Here is a 22,021-nt window from a genome sequence, read left to right as displayed (position 1 = left end):
TCACATTCCTCGGTACCAGCCCCTGAGTCCAACCCCTGGCGCGGCGGCGGGGGGGGGGGGCTTCGCTCCGAACTGAACTTACTGGGTGCACCCCACCCCTCGCCCCACTTGAAGCCCATCCTCGTCGTTGTTCCTCTGGGAGGGGGGGGATGGGAGGAGGCTGCCAAGCCTCCGTGCCCGACCTGCCTCTAAAGACAAGCGCCCCTATTTCCATCCTCTGAAACCCGCAGGTCACCTGCTTGATGCTGAGGGTGGGGCGGGGGGCACTGCCTGCCGTTACCGCACCCCCCCCCCCATAAAAACGACAGCCTCTGATATGAAAGTCAGGCTTTTCCAGGTCTCAGCTGTGTGACCTTGGGGCAGGTGAATCTCAGAGCCTCAGTTTCCACACCTGTGAAATGGGGATAGGCTGATAATGCCTTCTGGAAAAAACGAAGGCTTAGCAGAAAGGGTCGAGGCCGGGCCCAGCCAGGTGTGCATGTCCCCCAAAAGCCTCCGTGCCAGCACTTTCCCTTCCTGCACACCTAGAGTGGGGCCTCTTTGGACCCTGTCTTGGGTGGGCTGGCTCTGCCAATCACTCCCTCGATTGGGCTAAGGGCTGTGCGGAGAGCCTGGGGACAGAAGCTGTGGAGGGACTGGGAGCCAGGAGCAGATATAAATGGCAAATCTCCTCACATTGCCTCTCTGAGGGGCTGCCCCCTAGAGAGACCCCCAGCCTCCAAAGAGGTCTGCAGCTTGCACCCAGCCTTGGGGCAAACCCCACTGAATGGGGCATAGGTTGCTTGAAAAGCACCAACATGCTCCTCTTCTCTGCCTGGCTGGCCTCCTGCCCCCGGGTCCCTGCCCCTGCCACCTTTTAATTGAACAAGCATTGAGAAAACTGGCTCACAGGACCCAACCCAGGTTTGCGCCCCACTCCACCAAAGGTGGGGGGACAAACTCCAGAGGGCTGTGCGTGGAAGCATCACCTGGATTTGAGGGGGTTTGGAGTCCAGCCAGGACCCCAGCACTTGGGTCCCCCATTTTCCTGGGCATATGCTGGGCAGAAGACCTGGGGGTCTCCAAGTCAAAGGTTGGGGGCCATGCCCCTCCCCCATCCTCCAGCCAGCTGTGCAGCCCCCTTCTCCTCGGCGCAGCAGCAGGCCTGCTCTGTGCGTATCATTCAGGATGATACAGCAGGCCCAGCAGGCAGCTCCTGACTCCCAGAAAAACCAGTGGGCACCTGAACTAGAGCCATACTCCTGAGGCCTGGTAAGTCTGGGGTAGGGGTGCCGGGATGTGGTGGGCACCTGTACCCCGGATCAGAGGAAGGGAGGGAGGGCTGCGTCCCTTCCCCACCATGCCCCTGGGCTGCCACTGGAAAGCACTGATTTTCCAAAGTGTCTTTGGAGGCAGGTTCCCCATACCTGGATCAGGGAGAGGCTGCTACTCTTCCACCTCCCTACCACAGTCCCCACCAAGAAACAGGTGTCCGGGGCCCCAGGGAGAGCCCAGGGCCAGAGCCTGGAGTAGCTGCCTCTCTTGGACCCCGGCATTTGAATATTTTCACCCTAAATGTATACTTGGAGGCTTCACCCGCTCTCCAGGAGAGACAAATTAATGGGACTAAAATATGACCACAGTGCCTGGGATCAATGGGGTAAAATTGGAGTGGCTGCCTGGGTCCCATGTTGGTGGCTGTGTCTGTCTGTTTCTAGCACACACGCATCAGCTCTAAATTTTGATAGAATTTTCTAAGCATTCAGGAAAGCCTCCTTCTAAGGTCCCCCTGGGGTCAGAGCCCCCACCCCTGGATCCCTAACCCCCCAACAAGCCCAGTCTCCATTTTGGTAGGGGACTCTGTTTCTCCATGCCAGACTCAGACGCCATCGCATCGGAGGAAATTTATGAGCAGAGGTGCTTGGACATGGGGTGTTCATATATCTTCACAAGAAAGAAACAGGCAGGCCCCCAAGATGCCCGGTTGGGTGGTGCATAAATACACGAGGGGGCTGGTGGGGGCAGGATTAAAAATGCAAGTGAGTGACAGGCGATAGATCTCCAGGGCCGGGTGACGAGGCCATAAATTTCCGGGCGTGAACCTGGAGCGGGTGGTGGCATCGCCGCGGACGCCGGATACATTTGTTATCTCTCCAGCTCCCCGCCCCTCGCTCTTTCTTTTTTGTTTTGTTGTGGATTTGGTTTCTTCCAGCACTAGCTCGGATGTCAAGTGGCCTTGGGTGGGTCTTTGTGGGGGTGGCTGGTGGTGGAGCCAGTGTGGTGGATGATGGCGCCATCCACTCCAGCACCGGCTGTGCAGATGGGGAGACTGAGGCCCAGAGTGGGGTGGGGCCAGAGAGGGTGGTGGAGGGGTCCCGTGTCCGGTGTCTGTGTCGTGTTGTGTTGGTTCAGGTCAGGGAATTCCAGCAGGGTGAGAGGCCTTGGTTGTTGGGGGCTGCTGCCTCCCCTCATCCCCATGCACCCTGAGCCAGTCAGCGGCACCACCAACAGTGAACAGGAAGCTGGGGGGGGGGGGGCAGCTACGGCCACTCAAGTCCAGCACCACAGCTCCTCACCTTGCCCCCGACATCCCCTTCCCAAGGCTGGTGGATTGAGACCTGGCTCTGTCCCACCTCTTCCAGCCTCTCGGAGAGGGAGGGCAGGAGGTGGAGAGACCACCCTGGGAGCACTGATGGCAAAGGAGGGCGGACTGTGTGCCCTACCTGGAGCCTGGGACAAAGCCCGGAGGAGCTCGGCTGCCTTGGAACGGGCATCCCCAGATGGAAAGACAATGTTCTCACAAATAAATGCGCCTCCTTTCCCACGGAGATCAGCCAGTCCAGTCCCGTTTTCCTGAAGGGTCCAGCGTCGCCCGAGGTCACACAGCGAGTGAGCTGGAGCTATGGCTGGACCAGGCCTCCGCACCTGTAGGGCTGTCCTGGGGCAGCCAGGGTCTTGATCTTGGAGAAGGGCTGGAACCCAGGCTGAGGCGGTGGGGGGTCCAGCAGGGCTTGAGGGACCTTCAGAGGGGAGGCAGACAGGACTACTCCTCCACTCCCTGCTCCAGGCCATGGGGGTGTGCGGGAGCCAGTGGGGAAACTGAGTCAGGCGGCGAGGACCACTGCTCTGCTCCCTGCTCCGGGCCATGGCGGGTGCACCGGAGCCAGTGGGGAAACTGAGTCAGGCGGCGAGGACTACTACTCTGCTCCGTGCTTCGGGCCATAGGGGGTGCACAGGAGCCGATGGAGAAACTGAGGCAGAGAGGACTACTCCTCTGCTCCTTGCTCCTGGCCATGGGGGTGTACAGGAGCCAGTGGGGAAACTGAGTCATGGAGGCTGGTCCACACCGCCCTCCCCCACCCACGTGGCCAGGACTCCTGGGGCCGTTCTGTGGTAGGAGACCCCGGAGTCTCAGGATCTCGGTTACTCAGCCCCGGTCGCCTCCTCAGCACTCACGGCTTCTAGGCTCCCCTCCCCTGTGAGCCGGACCCAAGCTCCTCTCTGGGGCTGAGGAGGAGGGGTCTGACTGGCCCCTGTAGGGTGGGCAGCATTTAGATAACCCCACAGGAAGAGGTGGGCATCCAGGCAGGAGAGGCAGCGGAAGGGCAGGTGTGAGGCCCCTGGAGCAGTGAGGCGGGTGGGGAGAGAGGCCTTGACAGTGGATGATGACCCCCTGCCCGCGATGTTTGCCCTGATGTCTTCCTCCACCAGTTCCGGGACAGACTCAGGCAGCCACAGTGGGAGAAACTGGTGGAAGGGACAGGGCCTTGCCTCCCCATGGGTTGTGCCCAGTGCCCCCGCATGAGGCTGGGGTATATTGGGAAACTGATCTCTGGGCTTCCGAGGGAGGGGTGGGGACAGAGGAGGTGCAGCCGGGCGGGAAATGTCCTTCGGCCCAGCCCAGCCATCACCAGTCACTGTGTTATCTAGAGCCTCCGATTCAATGCCCGAATTTTAAAGATAGGGACACTGAGGCCCAGACAGGGCAGTGGCCGCAAGCCACTGAGGCTTGCAGGCAGCGGTATCTGGGCTCAGCCCTGCTCCCACGCTGGGCTCCCCACACCTCATGTCCGACCTCCACTGGGAGAGTGGCCCTGGCCTTACTGATGGGGACCCATGGCGTGGAGGTGAACTGGCTTGTCTGGGAAGCCACATTCCACCCCTGCGTACCCCCAGACCCCCTGTGGCCCACTACCGCCTCTAGGACCCCACCCCACAGAGGCACATCTCTTTGCTGTCCGCCACCTCCGATGGTGACTTCTGTCAGAGGGCTTGTCACAGAGCACTGATCGTACTGAGAGCTTCTCACTGGCGCTGGACATGTGGCCGGCTGGTGGCCGTGGGCTTGGGGGTGTGTCCATGTGACAGGTGCACACCCCGGCATTGCTGCCCTGACATTTGGAGGCTGTTGGGTTGGGTCCAGGCGGAATCCTGCCTGGGATGGAAACCCCGAGAGATGATTGACAGCCTGGAGGCTCCCCCGTGTTTACTGACAGATCCGAGTCTTATTTTCAGCAGGATCAAACTCAGGCACCTCTTAGTCATTAACTCCGTCTAGTTTAATAAACACAGATACAAACACAGCCAGTTATGTGCCCGCCCTACATGGATAAGAACCCCGGCTGACTTCCGGGGCCAGGAGCAGCGGGGTCTGGAAATGGGGGGCCATCGGGGGGCTCCCCAGACCTTTGGCCGGTGCACAGGAGGCACCGCAGGGAGAGGGCTTTGCAGAGCACACAGTGAGGCAGCGCTGGCCTGGAGGGACGAGTCAAGGACAGCTGTGTGCCTTCACAGTCCGGCACTCTTGAGACAGAGCCCGAAGTAGTGGCTGGGAAGGTGTCCCGGAAATACCCACGACATAGATGCCCTGCCAGGGTTGCGTGAAGGGGCAGCCAGTGCTTGGCTCCCTCACCACCATCTTGACCTCCACGGCCTCCCTAGAAGCCCAAGGGGCTGGGGACCCTCAGGATGTGACTCCTGGGCCTGGACTCTGGGCTGTGCTGTGGCTCCTGCCTGGCCCCCCACTGGTCAGAGTGCTGACCGAGGGAGACTGGCTGGGAGGGGCACTGGGATGCTTCCCGGACACGTCTGGAAGGTGGCAGCTGGTTCCTAGACCAGATCCCGAGGGAGATGGCATTAACCAAGTGTCTGCCTCTGCCCGGAGGGTGTTGGTAGTGGCTCCAGGGCACCCTGGCTTCTGTTCCCAGGGCGACAGTGTTTCCAGGAAATCTCGAACCCCCTGGTTTGTTGTGGCTCCTGAAGAGGGCCCCCCAGTCTGTTGTCTCCCTGCCTGAGGGGAGCCTGCACTGAAGCCTCTGCCCTCCTTGCGGAGGGACCGTCCCTGCATCTGTGTGTTCTGTGGAAGTGGTGGAAGGGCCTGGCTGTAGATCACGGGGTGATCCAGGGTTGGGGAGCCTCTGGTGTTCGGCGTGACCTGAGGTGGGTCCCTTCCTTCCCTTCCGTTCCCGGAGCCTCGGCCGGGGCGTGGGGGTGGCCGGATGGCTGTGGGGAGTGTAAATGGCTGACACCAGTTCTGGAAAGGGCAAAGCTGCCGCTCCTGGCAGAATCCCCGGCCCTTCTGATTTGCCCTGCAGGACCCTCAGACCTGCAGCCCTGGATCCTGGATCCCTCTGTGCCCTGCCATGCAAAGAGGCAGGGAAGGAGGATGCTGGGGAAGGGAGAGCAGGTGCAAAGACCCTGCAGTCGAGACATGCTTTGTGTGGGTGAAGGGCAAGGCCAGTGCGGCTGGCCGTGGGGGCTGAGAGGTGAGCGGAGGAGGCCCCAGGGTCTGGGCTGCTCCCGTGTCAGAGCTCTTGCGAAGAGTTGGATGGTGCTCGGATTGCTTCGGGAAGTCTCTGGGGAGTTTGCAGCAGCTGAGAGACAAGGCTGGCTTCAAAGGATCCCTCTGGTGTCGATGGAGAAAGGGTTTTTAGGGACACACAAGGGAATGGGCCACCCAGGGGACTGCCGACGTCTGAGAGCTGTGAGGGGAGCCCGTACCGGGTGACGATGCTAGCAACGGAGAGACAGAGAGGCTGTAACTTCTGTTTTGACAGTGCTTAGAAATTGGAGCTACATTCCTATGGAGAAAAATACTCTGTAAGGCAAAACCTATTTTCCTATTTATATTCATTAGGAAATGAGGGAGGCGGTCCTGTGGAGAGGAAGGTTGTGCAAAGCAAGTCTTGCTTCCCTTTGACAGCCATTAGCATTTCAGAGCTGTGTTCTGGGGGAGATAAACCCCCCAAAATGGACTGGTATGAAACAGCGGAGTCAACTTGGCACAGAACCCCTCAGGGTGCCCACAAAAGTGGGGCTCAGGGCCCATTCCTCAGGTATCCGGCATCCCGGCTTCCTCCAGGAGACAGGATCCTCGGATCTTCGTTTGCGTGTGGCTCTGGGTGCAGATGGGCGTCCGAGTGAATACGGGAGCAGGCACACGTGTTCACATGTGTGTGCGTGTAGACTACTGCCCGTGTGGATAGAGGAGTGTGCACATGTGTGTGCGCACGTTCACAGGTGCGTGCGTGTAGATTCATGTCTGTGGATACAGGAGTGTTGTCACATGCATGAGCGCACGCATGTGTAGATGAGTGTCCGTGTGGATAGAGGAGTATGCACACCCTCCTGGTCCCCCCACCCCTTTCACCTCTCAGACACCATAGTGGGCAGCCGATGTGGGTTCATGAATGGTCGTGGCTCTGATGTGAATTTCCTTCAGTCTGAGGGTTAGCTTCTGTAAAATGAATTTGTTGTCTGCTTTTTCTTTTTTTTTTTGGCAAATTCAATGGAGCGGATGGAGGCTCTGAGATGCAGGGAGCCTGTGGAGTTCCCGCAGGCTCCTGGTGGGTCTGGGAGTGGCCGGCTCCCCTGTCCTGGGGGTAGGCGGGGAGGGACGTCAGGAAGAGAGTCAGGCCCCCGAGGTGTTTGCTGTCTGACAGACATCCGGGCTTATTTTTGTTCCTTCATTACGTTGTCCCCACAGAGCAAGAGCATGCTACATCTGAGGGCTGTGAGTCCCCAGACACAGCTTTTCAGAGAAACAACTCACCAGAAATCCAGTGTTCCCGCGCCCGAATCCACACCAGTCAGGGACCAAGGGGACTCAGCTGAACAGGCAGCTCCCAGCCCTGGGCACCTGTGCCCTCACCATGCACAGTGTGCGTGCCACCGTGCTCCCACACACACACTGGGGAGGCACGCACAGGTGCACACAGACACACGCCGTGGGGTCCTGGAGTGCAGCCTGTGCCAACGTGGGACCTCAGCTCCCGTCCCACCACGACCACCTAGGGCACCTGAGCCTCACACCCCACACCTGGGCTTGGAGCAGCTCTCCCGCCCCACCCTGCGCCCTGCATGCCTGTTGTGGGTAAGGCCCACACCCCTGGAAATCTTCCGACAGACCGGAGGGAGGTGCTGTGTGCCCATTTCATAGACCAGAAGGCCGAGGCATGGAGTGGGGAAGTAATGTGTTTCAGGCTCACAGCTCACGTGTGCCACAACCCAGCATAGCCTGTCTCGGACACCCCCGGGCCCCCACCCCACATTTTACAGAAAGGTCTGTAAACAACCTCAGCACCTCCCACGGTGCCCAGACTGCCCCAAGCCTCCTCTGGCGTCCTCTTCCTGCACCCACCACCAGCCTCAGCCCCGCTGCCCTTGCCCGGCCCCAGCAGTCATGGGTGTGGCCCCTGAGCCCCGGCTCTCACTGTGCCTCCGCCTGCCCATGTGGGTACCAGGGCATCCCCGCTCTCTGCGACGGTCTCGGTGACCACCCAGCTTAGTGAGTGAGGGAGTATTTGGCACAGCAGCGAGATCGGGAGTGTGGGGTGCGGGCATCGCGTGGACACACTGCGAGCCGGGATTTGGAGTATGGGTGATGCCAGAGTGGGTGATGTCAGGGGCTGGCCTGTGCTCCCGGAGTGCACACCCCGAGGACCTGGCCTTGGTGTGGGCAGAGGAGAGGAGAGGCCTGGGGACCCTGATCCCCATCTCCCATCACCTCCGCTGGGCTGCGTGACCCTGAGTTACACACTAATGATTATGTCCGTCTTGCAGGGATGTTGGCACCTGCTCAGCTAGAGCCCACCCCCCACGTACACACATACACACATGCACGCATGACCACCCATAGCCTCCATTTGACAAAAGAGCAACTAGGGCTTTGTACCCTGCCAGGGTCCAGCTGGTGACCGGGGGTGGGGGTGCGCATAGCTACAGCCCAGGCCTGGGTCCTCTGTGCCGGAACCATCACGGCTGCACATCCCCCTCCCTGCGGGAGGCTCTGGGACCTCCCCCAGCCTGGGAGCGCCTGGCCTGACCAGCTGAGCCGTGGACAAGGTGCTCTGGGCCTGGGACCTAGAGGACAGTCCCGGGGTCTGCTCTGAGGTCCCCTGTAGCAGGCTGGCTGAGGGAACCCACAGGAACGTTCCCTGAGGTTGAGGCAGGAGGAGAAACTGAAGCCCAGGCTGCTGCCTCAGCCCCATCCCCACCGAGCTCTCCCGGGGAGGATGTGGGGAGGGGAACAGAGGGTTCCTGCAAGCCTCATGTTCCCACCTGTGCACTGGAGCTGCTAACTGCTGTCTGCTGGGGTGAGTCCCACCAAGTGGGGTGGCGTTTGTGGGGCATCAGCACAGCCTGGATGCCATGGTGCTACCTGTCGTTGTGCTCAGAACGAGGGCCCCCTGGCCACACTCCAATGGTGACTCCCTTCTGTGACTCTGCCCCTGTCCTTGGCATCATCAGCCGTTGTGGGTGTGGTTGTCCCCCACTCTTCTGAAAGCCCCATGGTACAAGGTCACCGCTGCCCTGTCCCGTCCACCACAGGGCCCTGGCACCCAGATCGCCATCCTTGAAGGAGGGAGAGGGCAGGGACATAGATGGAACGGGGAGCAGAAGGGGGTGCCTATGCCCCCGAGCACACCTGTGTGCTGGTGCACAATTCATTAAACATGACCATGAAGTCTGGACACGGGAGTTACTCATCAAAAGTGTTGATTCATTGATTAATTCATTCATTCACCTACCCAGTGGACATTCTCCGATGCTGGGCTCTGTGGTCTGGATACGAAAACAAAGCAGATGTTATCCTGGGAGTAGCCTGGGCTTGCCTTGTGCACTCTGGCTCATTCTGACCAGAATGGGTCCGTGGGCCCAGGGCAGTGCTGGAACACCCCTTCGAGGGAGTGTCCAAGGCAGATCATGTAGGGGAACAAATTCTGTGTTCGATTTTTGGGAAGGTACCCCAAGGTCATAGGGAGATCCTGTTTTGAGTGAAAATCAAGTGTGGCAGGATGGTCAAGACGCGGATGGTCTTGGGGGCTGGTAAAGTCATTCTGGTTCTCGCCACCCTCAGGACAAGAAGACTCTGGTCACCTGGGGGACGATGCTGAAAGGGGCAGCGGCTGTGCTGTGCTTGTTTCCTTTGCGTGAGCTTGCTTCTCCTTTCTTCCTGAGCAGCTTTACAGAGGTATCCTGTGCGCCGACACCGTCAGCGTGCCTTCCACTGTCCCTCTGCACGCCCATTGCAAGGGCACCAGACAGTGGTATTTGTGCATTCACAGAGTTGCACAGCCATGACTACAAACCAACTGTAGAACATTTTCATGCCCAACTGTAGTCAGCACCCCCTGCCCCACCCCGAGGCACTGATCCGAACCCTGTCTGTGGATTTACAATTTTTTTTGAGACCAGGTCTCACTCTATCGCCCAGGCTGGAGTGCGGTGGTGCGATCTCGGCTCACAGCAACCTCCGCCTCCTGGATTCAAACGATTCTTCTGCCTCAGCCTTCTGAGTAGCTGGGATTACAGGCGCCCACCACCATGCCTGGGTAGTTTTTGTACTTTTAGTAGAGACAGGGTTTCACCATGTTGGCCAAGGTGGTCTCAAACTCCTGATCCACACCCCTCGGCCTCCCAAAGGGCTGGGATTACAGGCATGGGCCACTCCGCCCGGCCTGTGGATTTACATTTAATGGACATTTCGCATCAATAGGATCCTGCGACATGCAGTCTTTTGCATCTGGATTCTAACACTTAGTGTCATGTTTTTGAGGTTCAATCATCTTGTCGACTGTGTCAGTTTTTGGTTTTTATTGCTGAATAGTATTTTGTTATATTGCTAGACCAAGTTTTATTTATCCATTATCCAAAACATATGCAGAGCATGTGTATCCAGTGTGGGGCCAATATGAATCATGCCGCCGTGAACATTCGTGCACACACTGGGCAGCTTCCTGGAAGTAGAGTTCGGAAGTAGAGTTCATCTGTTAAGTTCATATTTAATTTTTTTTTTTTTCTTGAGATGGAGTCTCACTGTCACCCAGGCTGGAGTGCAGTGGCTTGATCTTGGCTCACTGCAACCTCTGCCTCCCAGGCTCAAGTGATTCTCCTGCCTCAGCCTCCAGAGTAGCTGCGATTATAGGCACGCATCACCATGCCCAGCTAAATTTTGTATTTTTAGTAGAGACTGGGTCTTGCTATGTTGGCCAGGCTGGTCTTGAACTCCTGACCTCAAGAGATCCACCCACCTCGGCCTCCCAAAGTGCTGGGATTACAGGTGTGAGCCACCGCAACCAGCCATATTTAAGTTTTTGACAAGCTGCCAAACAGTTTTTCAAACTGGCTGGACCGTGTTACATTCCCACCAGCAACATGTGAGGGTTCCAGCCCCTGCGTGTCCCTCACCACCTGCTATTGTCGGTCTTTTTATTACAGATCTTCAGGCGGATGTGTAGTGGTGTCCCATGTGGTTTAAATTTGCATTTTCCCAATGACCGATGAAGTTGAACATCTTTTCATGTGCTCATTAGGCATTCATATTTCTTCTTTGATAAAATGTCTATTCAGATCTTTTGCCCATATTTAATGGATTTGTCTTATTATTGAGTTTCAAAATTATTCAGAATTATTGTGAGTTCTGTATACGTTCTGGATACAAGTCCTTTATCAGAAATGTGATTTCTGATCTCTTATCCCACTCTGGAGCTTGTCTTTCATTTTCTTAATGGTATGTTTTTGGAGCACAAAAAATTTTTAACTTATTATAAAGTCCAATTTATCATCTTTTTTCTTTCATGAAGCATGTTTTAGGTGTCATATATAGGAATCGTTTGCCTAACCCAAGGCCACGAAAATTTTCTTCTGTTTTCTTTTAGTACATTTAGCCTTAGCTCTTGCACTTAGGCCTGTTGTCCAATTTCGGCTAATGTCTGTATGGTGTGTGAGGGTCAAAGCTTGTTTTTCTGTATACATGTTTTTGAAAAAGACTATCTTTTCTGCATTACATTTTATTGGAATCATAACTGAAAAAGTTTATTTCTGGACTCTCAATTCTATTCCATTGAAGTATATGCCTATTTTTTTTTTTTTTTTTTTTTTTTTCAGAGACAGGGTCTTGCTCTGTTGCCCAAGCTGGAGTGCAGTGGTGTGATCATAGCTCACTGAAGCCTCGAATTCCTGGGCTCAGGTGATCTTCTCACCACAGTCTCCCAAGTGTTTGGGACTATGGACGTGTGCCATTATGCCAAGATAATTTTGTTGTTGTTGTTGTTGTTTGTTTTTGTAGAGACAAGGTTTTGTATGTTACTGAGGCTGATCTTGAACTCTTGGACTCAAATGCTCCTCCCACCTTGGCCTCTTGAAGCATTTTTATTTCTTTTTCTACTAACTGGAACTTTCAGAATAATTTTGAAGAGGAGAGGTGCTTTGTTCTTGACCTTAGAGGAAAAGTATTCAGTCTTTTACCGTATGATGTTAGCTGTGGGGTTTCATAGGTGGTCTTTATCAGGTGGAGAAGTTCTCTGCCATTTTTAGTTTATTGAGAGTTTTTCCATGAATAGGTATTAGATTTTGTCAAATTCTTTTTGTGTATCTATTAAGGGAGTCAAAATTAGTTGATTTTCAGATGTTAAACCAACCTTGCATTCCTGGGGAAAATTCTACCTATATTTATATGTTGTTGGTTTTGGTTTGCTGATATTTTAAGGATTTTTGAATCTTATGTTTATGAGGTATAAAGGTCTGTTATTTTCTGTGATGTTTTTCGTTTTGGTATCAGGGAAAATATTGCTGTCACAGAATAAGTAGAGAAGGTTTTCTCCTTTAATTTTTTTTTTGAAAAAGTTTGTGAAGTTTCGGTATTATTTCTTTAAATATTTGACAAAACTTACCACTGAAGTCATATGGGCCTGGGCTTTTCTTTGTGGGAAGATTTCAAATTAATCAGTTTGTTTGTTTTTTAACTTGTTACGCCTTAGTTTAGTTAATTTTTTTTTTTATTTACTGGTTGTAAGTCTATTCAGATTTTCTATTCTTATCAAATAAGTTTTGATAATTTGTGTCTTTTTAGGAACTTCATTGAAATTGATCTGTTGGTGTAAAGTTGTTCATAATATTCCTTTGTATTTCCACATTCATTTGAAAACATTGTGTGGTCTTCTGGGTGAAATGTTCTATAAATGTCACTTAGGTCAAGTTGGTGGTAGCGTTGTTCAAGTCTTCTGTGTCCTTGCTGGTTTTCTTTTTAATTGTTCTATCAGTTATTGAGAGGGAGTGGAGTATTGAAATCCCCAACTATTTTTGTTTATTTGTCTATTTCTTCTTTTAATTCTGCCAATTTTTGCTTCATGTATTTTGGGACTTTGTTGTTATGAGCATATTTATTTATAACTGATACATATTTCTGAGATACTGACATATTCATCATTATGAAACCTTCCTCTTTGTCTTTGACAATATTTCTTGTCTTAAAGTCTATCTTATCTGACATTAATTTACCTATTCCAAGTTGGGTGTGGTGGCTCATGCCTGTAATCCCAGCACTTTGGGAGGCCAAGGCAGGAGGATTGCTTGTGCCCAGGAGTTTGAGACCATCCTGGGAAGCATAGGGAGACCCCGTCTCTACAAAAAATTTTAAAATTAGCTGGGCATGGTTGTGTACACCTGTAGTCCTAGCTGCTTGAGAGGCTGAGGAGGGAGGATCACTTGAGCATGGGAGGTTGAGGCTGCAGAAAGCCATGATTACACCACTGCACTCCAGCCTGGGTGACAGAATGAGACCCTGTCTCCCCCAATTTTTTTTTACCTACTCCAGCTCTGTTATGGTTAATATTTGCATGTATGTCTTTTTCTAGCTCTGTTATGGTTACTGTTTGCATGTATATCTTTTTCTATCCTTTTATTTTCAACATATTTGTATATTTGAACTAAAATGTACCTCTTCTAGACAGTATATATTTGGGTTGTTCCCACACTTTGAATATGCCATTCTACCACCTTCTTCCCTCCGTAATTTTTGATGAGAAATCAGCCATTGATCATATTACTGTCCAGTCTGACAGTCTCTGCCTTTTATTTGGTCTGTTTAGTCCATTCACACCTAATGCAATTTTTAAATTTCCTATGGGTGCTGTTTTCTTAGTTGTTTTCTATGTCTCATGTCTTTACCCCTTCTTTTCTCCTGTGCTACCTTCTTTTGAGTTAGGTAAATACTTTCATGTGCCATTTTAATTCCTCTGTTAATTTTTAAACTAATTTTTAGAGTTATTTTCTTATTGGTTACCCTAGGGACTACAGTATGCATACCAACTTACGACCATCTATTTTTCATTGCTGCTAACAATTTTGGTAAAATATAGAAACTTTACTCTAACATAGTTCAATTTTCTTCTCCCTGTTTGGTACTATTATTGTCATATATTTCATCAATATATGTTGACATATGTTGTGTTATAACATACAACAATCTACTGTTAAAATTATTGCTTTATACAATCTTATGTTTTTAAAAGAAGTTAAGGGAAGGAAAGAGAAAGTAATACATTTATAGAGCTTTTTATATTCATCTACATATTTACCATTTCTGGTACTCTTCATTTCTTTCTGTGAATTTGAATTACCATTTGACATTTCCTTTCAACCTAAAGGACTTCTCTTGGTATTTCTTCTAAATAAGCTGTACTAGCCCCAGATTCTTTCAGTCTTTCTTGATCTGTAATGTTTTTAGTTTGCCTTCATTCTTGGCTAACAATTTTTTTTGTTTGTTTTCACACTTTGAATATGCCATTCCACCACCTTCTTCCCTCCATAGTTTCTGATGAGAAATCAGCCATTGATCATATTGCTGTTACTCTGGACACTGTGAATCAATTTTCTCCTGCTCCTTTCTTTATCTTTCAACAGTTTGACCATGATGTGTCCAGGTTTGGATTTTTCTTGTGTTCATCCTATTTGGTGTTCGTTGATCTTCTTTAATCTGTAGATTAATGCTTTTCATCAAATTTGGGAAATTTGCAGCCATTATTTCTTCAAATCTTATTCCTGCCTCTTTTGCTCTCTCCTCTTCTCTTGAGACTCCCACCACCACATATGCTAGTGCACTTGATGTCTCATGCATATCAGAGGCACAGTTTATTTTTCTGTTCAATTTTTTCTCTGTGTTCTTTAAATTGAATACTACTATTGATTGATCTTCAAGCACACTAATTTTTTCTTTCGCCATCTTGCAAGCCCTCATGTGATGAATTTTTCATTTCATCTGTTATAGTTTTTAATTCCAAATTTTCCATTTTTAAAATAATTTGTGTCTTCATTGAGGTTTTGTGTTTTGAGTCGCTATTATTATCATTTTCTTCAATTCCTTAAACATAGTTGTCTTTATTTCTTTGAATGTATTTATATTGTATTTATAAAATATATAATATAAATATATATTTATATTATAAAAAGCTTTGAAGTCTTTGCTATTTCTAATGTCTGGGAACACTCAGTGACAGTTTCCATTGACTTTTTTTTTCTGAGTATGGGTCACCCTTTCCTGTTTCATTGCATGTCTTGTAAGTTTGTGTTGAAAACAAACATTTCAGGTCATATATTGCAGCAGTTCCAGATTCTGATTTGTATCCCCAAGAGTTGCTAGTATTGGTGGTTTTCATTGTTGTTGTTGTTTGTGTAGTAATTGACCTGGACTGAAGCTGTGAAATTCATTTTCCCCGATGTGTGATAATTGTGTCTCTGTTAGTTTGTCCTTGTTCTTTTTTTTTTTTTTTTTTTTGAGATGGGATCTCACTCTGTTGCCCCAGGCTGGAGTACAGTGATGTGATCATAGCTCACTGCAGCCTGGAACTCCTGGGCTGACTCCCACCTCAGCCTCCCAAGTAGCTGGGACTACAGGTACATGTTACCATTCCTGGCTTTCTTCTCTTTTCTTAAATCCCTACTTATTTTAATTCTGGCCTCCTAGATTACTTCTATGTTTGCATAGCTCTGTGGTCAGTCAGTGATCGGTTTGGGGTTGTTTACAAATACCTTGAGCCAGTCAGGCCTACACACTCTGCTGATAGATCTGCATGTGGGTCTATAAGCACATCCAAAGATCAGGTAGTTTTCAGGCCTGACCTGGTTTCTACTTTCTTCCAGACCCTCTTTTGTCTCCTCTGCATATGCCTACAGGCTCTCAGTAGGCCAGAAATTTGTGAATTGCTTGGGTCCTCTCTGCTCTCCCCTGTGTTTGTGTGCTAACCATCCACTGGGCACATGTGGAAGGCTTATCAGGCATCTCTATGACTGTCATATTTCATGCAACTCTGTGTCAGATTCCCAGCTAGTCTACTGCTCGATTGCTGCCCCAGTCAGGATCACAGCTTCAGCCTAGTAGAACCACTGGCTTTCCCCATTCACTTGCCACTGAGATTGCTGCTTCTTACTGACAACATTTCTGCTGAATGAGAGTTTGTGCCTTCTGCTCCAAATAAAATCAGCCCCTGACAGCAAAGCTGCTGGTTTTTATGGTTTGCCTTGCCCTGCCCTGCCCTGCCCTGTTGGAATGACTGCATCAACCAGGGTGTGGGGATAGATGGGAGAGCTTCAGGTTAGAACTCCACAGATTCCCCCTGTCTTAGCCTAAGTTAAGCAGTTTTTCATGAATGAAGGCCTTTGGTTAATTTCAAGGATGTGTGGGAATGATTGAGAATTTGGACTAGTTTTATAGTTGTTTTTTGGAGAGAAGATTTGGTGACCTATAGAATAGTGAAACTATTCTATGCCAGAAGTCCCACCCTGTGGTGTTTTTTTTTTTTTTTTTTTTTAAACAAAACCTAAAAAACAGGTAACGTGCAATTCCATGAAATACTACAAAGTGAAATTTATGTAGGAACCGTCTGGCTCAAGAAATAAAAATGATACCTGTATCTCAGAAGCCCCCACCCCATCTCCTGCTGATCATTACCCTTCTTTCCTCCAGTGGAATCTCACAACTGCATAAGACTGTATAATTGTCTCAAAATAGAAAATTTAATGCTAAGGAAATAAAATAATGCCATTGAAAATGGAAGGTATATTTCAATAAAAGGGGTAAGATCAACTGGATTAATATACCTGTAAAGAACTGAAACTCGATCCCTACCTCACACCATAGATTAAAAAATTAATTCCAGATGAATTAAAGGTCCAAATGTTAAATCTAAAACAATTTTTAAAAGCGTTTGCAAACACTTGATGTTGTCAGTCCTTTTAAATTTTAGCATTACTAGTGAACACCTTTTCATAAGTTTATTGGCCACTTGGATATTTGTATGTTATTTTTTTGTGACCTATCTGTTTAAAAGTCATATTTGTCTTTTTTCTTTTATTTGTTTATTTTTTTATAGAGACAGGGTCTCACTATGTTGCCCAGACTGGTCTCAAACTTTCTGGCTCAAGTAATCCTCCCACCTCAGCATCCCACATAGCTGGGACTACAGGCACATGCCACCATGCCTGGCTAATTTTTTTTTTTTTTTGTAGAGACAGAGTCTCCCTATGTTGCCCAGACTGGTCTCAAATTCCTGGACTTAAGCGATCCTCCTACCTTGGTCTCCCAAAGTGCTGGGATTACAGGATTACAGGTGTGAGCCACTGCACCTGGCCCCATTTTTCTATTGAGTTGCTTTCTTTATCTTATACATTTGTAGGAATTCTTTATTTATAATCTAGTAATTCTTAATTTTTTGATTATATATGTTGCAAATATCTTCTCTCATTCCATGGCTTGCCATTTCACTCTTTCAGTCATGTACTTTAATGAGAAGTTCTTCATTTTAATGTTACTCAAGTTCTCCTCCATGGTTAGCACTTTCTGTTAGCTTATAAAGAAATCTTTTCTCACCTTAAGTTCTTGGGGATGCTCTCTAGGAGATTTATTGTTTTACACTTGACATTTAGACTTTTAATCCACCTGTAATTAATTTTTTATCTATGGTGTGAGGTGTAAGGATCAAGTGTCAGTTCTTCCCAGGTATACTAATCCAGTTGATTTTACCCCTTTTATTGAAAAATACCATCCATTTTCAATAATGTTATTTTATTTCCTTAAAATTAAAATTTCTATTTTGAGACAATTGTACAGTCCCTTGCAATTGTGAGAATAATACAGAGAGATCCCATGTACCCTTTATCCAGTTTCCCCCAGTGGCAACATCTTGCAAAACTACAGTACAGTGTCACAACCAGGATATTGACAGTGATACAGTTCAGATACAGAAAAGTCACATCTCACAAGTATTCCTCTTTTTACCCTTTTATAGCCACACCCCCTTCCCTCACCCCTATTCCATCTCTGACCTCTGGTAACCACTAATCTGTTCTCCATTTCTATAAATTTGTCTTTTCAAGTACAAATGCTCCTCAATTTATGATAGAGTTACATCCTGATAATCACATCATAAGTCAACAATATCATGTCAAAAATGCATTTAATACCCCAATAAGCCCATTATAAAGTAAAAAAAAAAAAATTATAACATCGTAAGTCAGGGACTGTCAGTCTGCTATGTAAATGGAATCACACAGTATGTAACATTTTGGGATTACATTTTTTCCCCCACAAAATTCCCTGGCGATTCATTCAAGTTGTGATGCTTATCAATAGTTTGTTCTTTTCTATAATTAAGTAGTGACATTATTTCTTAACCTGGGTCTCTCTACTTAGCATACTGTATATAGTGTGTATACATGTGTGCATGCTCATGCATGTGTGTGCTTCTGTGAGTGTGGAAGTATAATTTCAACATTGCACAGGCATGTAGTCACTATTCCAGTCATCTAATGTGTCTGAGGACTGAGAGCTCAGCTGGATAAGTGAGGGGAACAAAAGATGAGGTGAGACGCCGGGAGGAACACAGATTCCCGGCTCAGTCCCCAAGCCACTGGTTGCTAAGGAACCATGAATACATTTCTGGGATTGCAGACTGACCCTGTTCCCCTGGGATCTGCAGAGGGCTCAGCTGGGCAGGCCTGGTTCCACCTTCGCTGGGGGCTGGGGCTGGTGCACTACAGACCCTTGAGATGCTGTGGAATTGGTGGCAAGGGAAAAGCATATCCTGTCTCCTTATTTTTTAATCATGTTGTTGAATCTTCTAACAATATTATCCATTTACAGCATCCTGAGCCAGCCAACTTCTCTGGCGTGGCCCAGTTTGAAGCCTCTGCAGTCATGTGCCCATTACAGGTGGCGAGTGCTACACTGAGATGGGTGTCTTGCCCAGATTCACACCATCCTGAAGCAGGGCCAACAGGGAGTCCTCTGGTTCTTTAGCTTTTGGTTGTCTCCATGAGACCTAGAGTGGTAACAGGAGCTCTTCCCCAAGCAGTCAGGGATCTGAGCCAATGCAGTGACAGAATGGGAACCCCTTGAGCCCTCTGGACACCTGGAATCCTGGAGAGGGCGTTAGGTTAGGAATTGGGGATTGGGACTGTAGCCCTGGCACAGAACTGGCACATTGCCTTCTTGACATATGCATCATCAGATGGAGGGGTGGGTGGATGTATAGGTGGATGGACTGATGGGTGGGTGATGAATGGATGGATGCATGGGTGGATGAATGGGCCGGTGGATGGATGAGCAAGTGGATGGATGGGTGGATGGATGCATAGGTGAGTGGATGGATGGGTGGGTGAATGGATGAATGGATGAATAGGTGAATGGATGAATAGATGATGGGTGAATGGATGGAAGAAAGATGAATGGGTGGATGGGTAGATGGGTGAGTGGGTGGGTGGATAGGTGGATGGATAAATGAATGGCTTGGTGGGTGGATGCTAGAAGGATATATGGATGATGAATGGATGGATGGGTGGGTGGATGAATGGATGAATGGATAGGTGAGTGGCTGGATGGGTGGATGAATGGATGGATGAATGGGTGAATGGATGGATGAAGGATGAATGGATGGATGGATAGGTAGATGGGTGAGTGGGTGGGTGGATAGGTGGATGGATAAATGGATGGATTGGTGGGTGGATGCTAGACAGATATACAGATGATGGATGGATGGATAGATGAGTGTGAATGGATGAATGGATAGGTGGGTGGATGGATGGGTGGATAGATGGATGAATGGATGGATGAATGGATGAGTGGATGGGTGGAGAGGTGGGTGGATGGATGGATGAATGGATGGGTGGATGCTAGGAGGACATGGATGATGAATAGATGGATGGGTGGGTGTGTGAATGGATGAATGGACAGGTGGGTGGATGAATGGATGGATGGATGAATGGGTGAATGGATGGATAAAGGATGAATGGATGGGTGGATGGGTGAGTGGGTGGGTGGAGAGGTGGATAGATGGATGAATGGATGGATTGGTGGGTAGGTGGGTGGATGCTCGAAGGATATATGGATGATGAATGGATGAATGGATGCCTGAATGAGGGGGGATGTAGATTAATGATGATGGAAGTAGATAATGAATGAATGGATGATGGATACAGAGACCTACAGGGACTGGAAAAAGACAATGTCAGTATGGACAGGAGCTTGGAAGAAGTGGGAGTGTAGAAGTTCCCCAGGTAAAGAGACTAATGTCACCAAATGACAGATGGAGACACTGAGGCCCCCAGAAGTGGCTTGTCCAAGCCTAGGGAGTCAGAGAGTGGCAGAGCTGGGACCCAAACCTGGCCCTGCCTAAGTCCTGATCCAGGCTTCCCTCTTCACTGCTTCACATCTGCAGACAGTGGGGTCTAAACCAGGAGCCAGGGGTCTCTGGGATGCCAGCAGTGATCCTAGCAGACAGGAGGTCTGTTTGTACCCTCGGAGGCCGATGCAGGGGGTCTGGGAATCAGGGCTCTGGGGTCTCCACCCGAGGCTGCCACCTCCTGCTCTGCAGCCTTGGGTGCTACTCCTGGCAACAAGCATTGATTGAGCACCAGATGTTTTCGGCACTAGACATTAGGCCCTGGGCTGGACCCTGAGAGATTCAGTCGGGTAAGCTCTGTGGTCCCTGATGTCAGGGGACTTACGGCCCTCCTTCAGCTTCTTCATCTGTAAAATGGGCAGGGGGTTAGAATCGACACCTCTGAAGGCTGTGTTAGGCCGGAATTCCCAGCTTCAGGGGCCCAGGCCTGACCCACTGCTGGCTCTGCGTCCCACAAGCTGGCCACCAGGTAGGTCTCTGTTGGCATCGGTGGCCAGTGAGAGCCGAAGGCGTCGTGGAGATTCGCGTGGACCACGGCCTCCCTGTGCAGCTGTCTCAACCCCACACCCGGGACATCGCAGGCTGTGTGTAAGGGCTGGGCCAGGGAGCCCAGGAAATGTTTAACTTTGAAAAATGGACCTTCACAGCCCATTAGGCCTCAGCAGCGCCTCGGGCGGTGTGGGGAAGAGGGAGATGCCAGGGCATGAAATCGCTGAGGTATTTAAAGGCCGATTCTGCATTCCTGACCAGCAATGCCTGCCTGCCAAGGCTGGCAGTACCAGGCTCCAGGCTGGACTGGCGCAGCGGTGCTCACGTGCCCAGGATGGCCACGGTGGCTGGTGGGCGGAGGAGTGCCGGGCACAAGGGACTCCTTTCGGCTCTGAGTGTCATGACCCTCCTGGCATCTGCTATGTCCTGCCTCTGTGACCTTGGACAAGACACTTTTTGCCGCTGGGCCTCAGTTTCTCCACTTTCACTGTGGTCTGTGTGCCAAGTAGCACTTCTATTTTTAGAAGCAGAAGCTGGTTGTAAACTGCACAGATCTGTCTGGCCTACCCTGCCAAGGCCGGATTGCCAGAGGGTTCTATGAGTACCGATAGTGGCTGCAGGGACGGACTGGGCTACGTGGTGGAGCCTGGGCTGAGGGCTGCTCCCTCTGGCCATCCAGGTGTACTTGGGGCTCACAGCAGTGTAGGGTGCACCTCTCTTCTGAGCCTGGGCCGGGAGGGCCTTGCGACAGGCAGAGTGGAGAGGAGTGGGGCTGGGAGCTTAGGGAGCTTGAATTGGGGGTGCCTCTGCGTGGAGCTGGGGAAGAGACAGCCAAGAAAGATCAGGGCTGATCAGCAGAGGCGGGCACTGCTGTGGCACTTTAAACGTGGAAAATTGCCTTCGTCATGTACGCTAGTTGCAGAGTCATAGACAGCGCATGCCTGGGGCGAGTGGTCCACCTGCCGGCTGCACCTGCCCCTGGCTGGGTGGAGTGGGGAGGGGGAGAGAGATTCTTGAGGCCCTCCTGGGGCTCCCTCCCCTCAACCTCACCAGTTCCGACTCTGCTCTGTGACCTAGGGTGTCTCTGAGCTTCTATTAATATTTCCTTCATTGGAAACTAGGGATGTTTCCTTAATTCCCAGGTTTGAGGACTGTGGAATCACAGGAGAGAAAGTGAAAGAACGCCCAGTGGGGGCCCAACTCAGCTTTTGCCTCTTTCTGTGTACCCTGCAGGGAACGGCAGGGACCTCACAAGACTGGCCTAGGCCTGCACCACGCTGTGCTGTGTGCTGGCTGGGCTGTTACTCTCTCAGCCTTAGTTTTGTTGTCTGTAAAATGGGCACAGGTCAGCCTCTCCCTGTGAACAAGGCTGTGAGGGTTCAGCCCCAGCTGGGCCGGCCCATCCTTCACCCTCCTTGAGGGGTGTAGGCCCCCAGGAAGTGACTGCCCACGCAGACCCCTAGTGACCAGATGCTGGGTTCTGCTAGGGTCCTGGTGGTGGGCAGTGCAGGCCCTGGAGACGTTCATGGCCATGTGGACACCTTCAGAGTCCAGCAGACATGGGGTTAGGAAGACAGGATGTACTGACTGGGGAAGGA

The 22,021-nt window shown here is 50.3% G+C and overlaps 1 protein-coding gene across 2 annotated transcripts in view; it reads left to right on the top strand.

The window, feature by feature from the left end:
- The window catches only part of ELFN1 (extracellular leucine rich repeat and fibronectin type III domain containing 1), an 81,868-nt gene that overhangs the window by 5,025 nt on the left and 54,822 nt on the right, over nt 1-22,021 (top strand). The gene's annotated exons all lie outside the window — the stretch shown is intronic.

The sequence above is a fragment of the Chlorocebus sabaeus genome, chromosome 28 (genome assembly GCF_047675955.1).
Source record: "Chlorocebus sabaeus isolate Y175 chromosome 28, mChlSab1.0.hap1, whole genome shotgun sequence".
NCBI lineage: Eukaryota > Metazoa > Chordata > Mammalia > Primates > Cercopithecidae > Chlorocebus > Chlorocebus sabaeus.
Note: the sequence above shows the minus strand (reverse complement) of the source record. Positions and strands in the feature narration are given on the sequence as shown.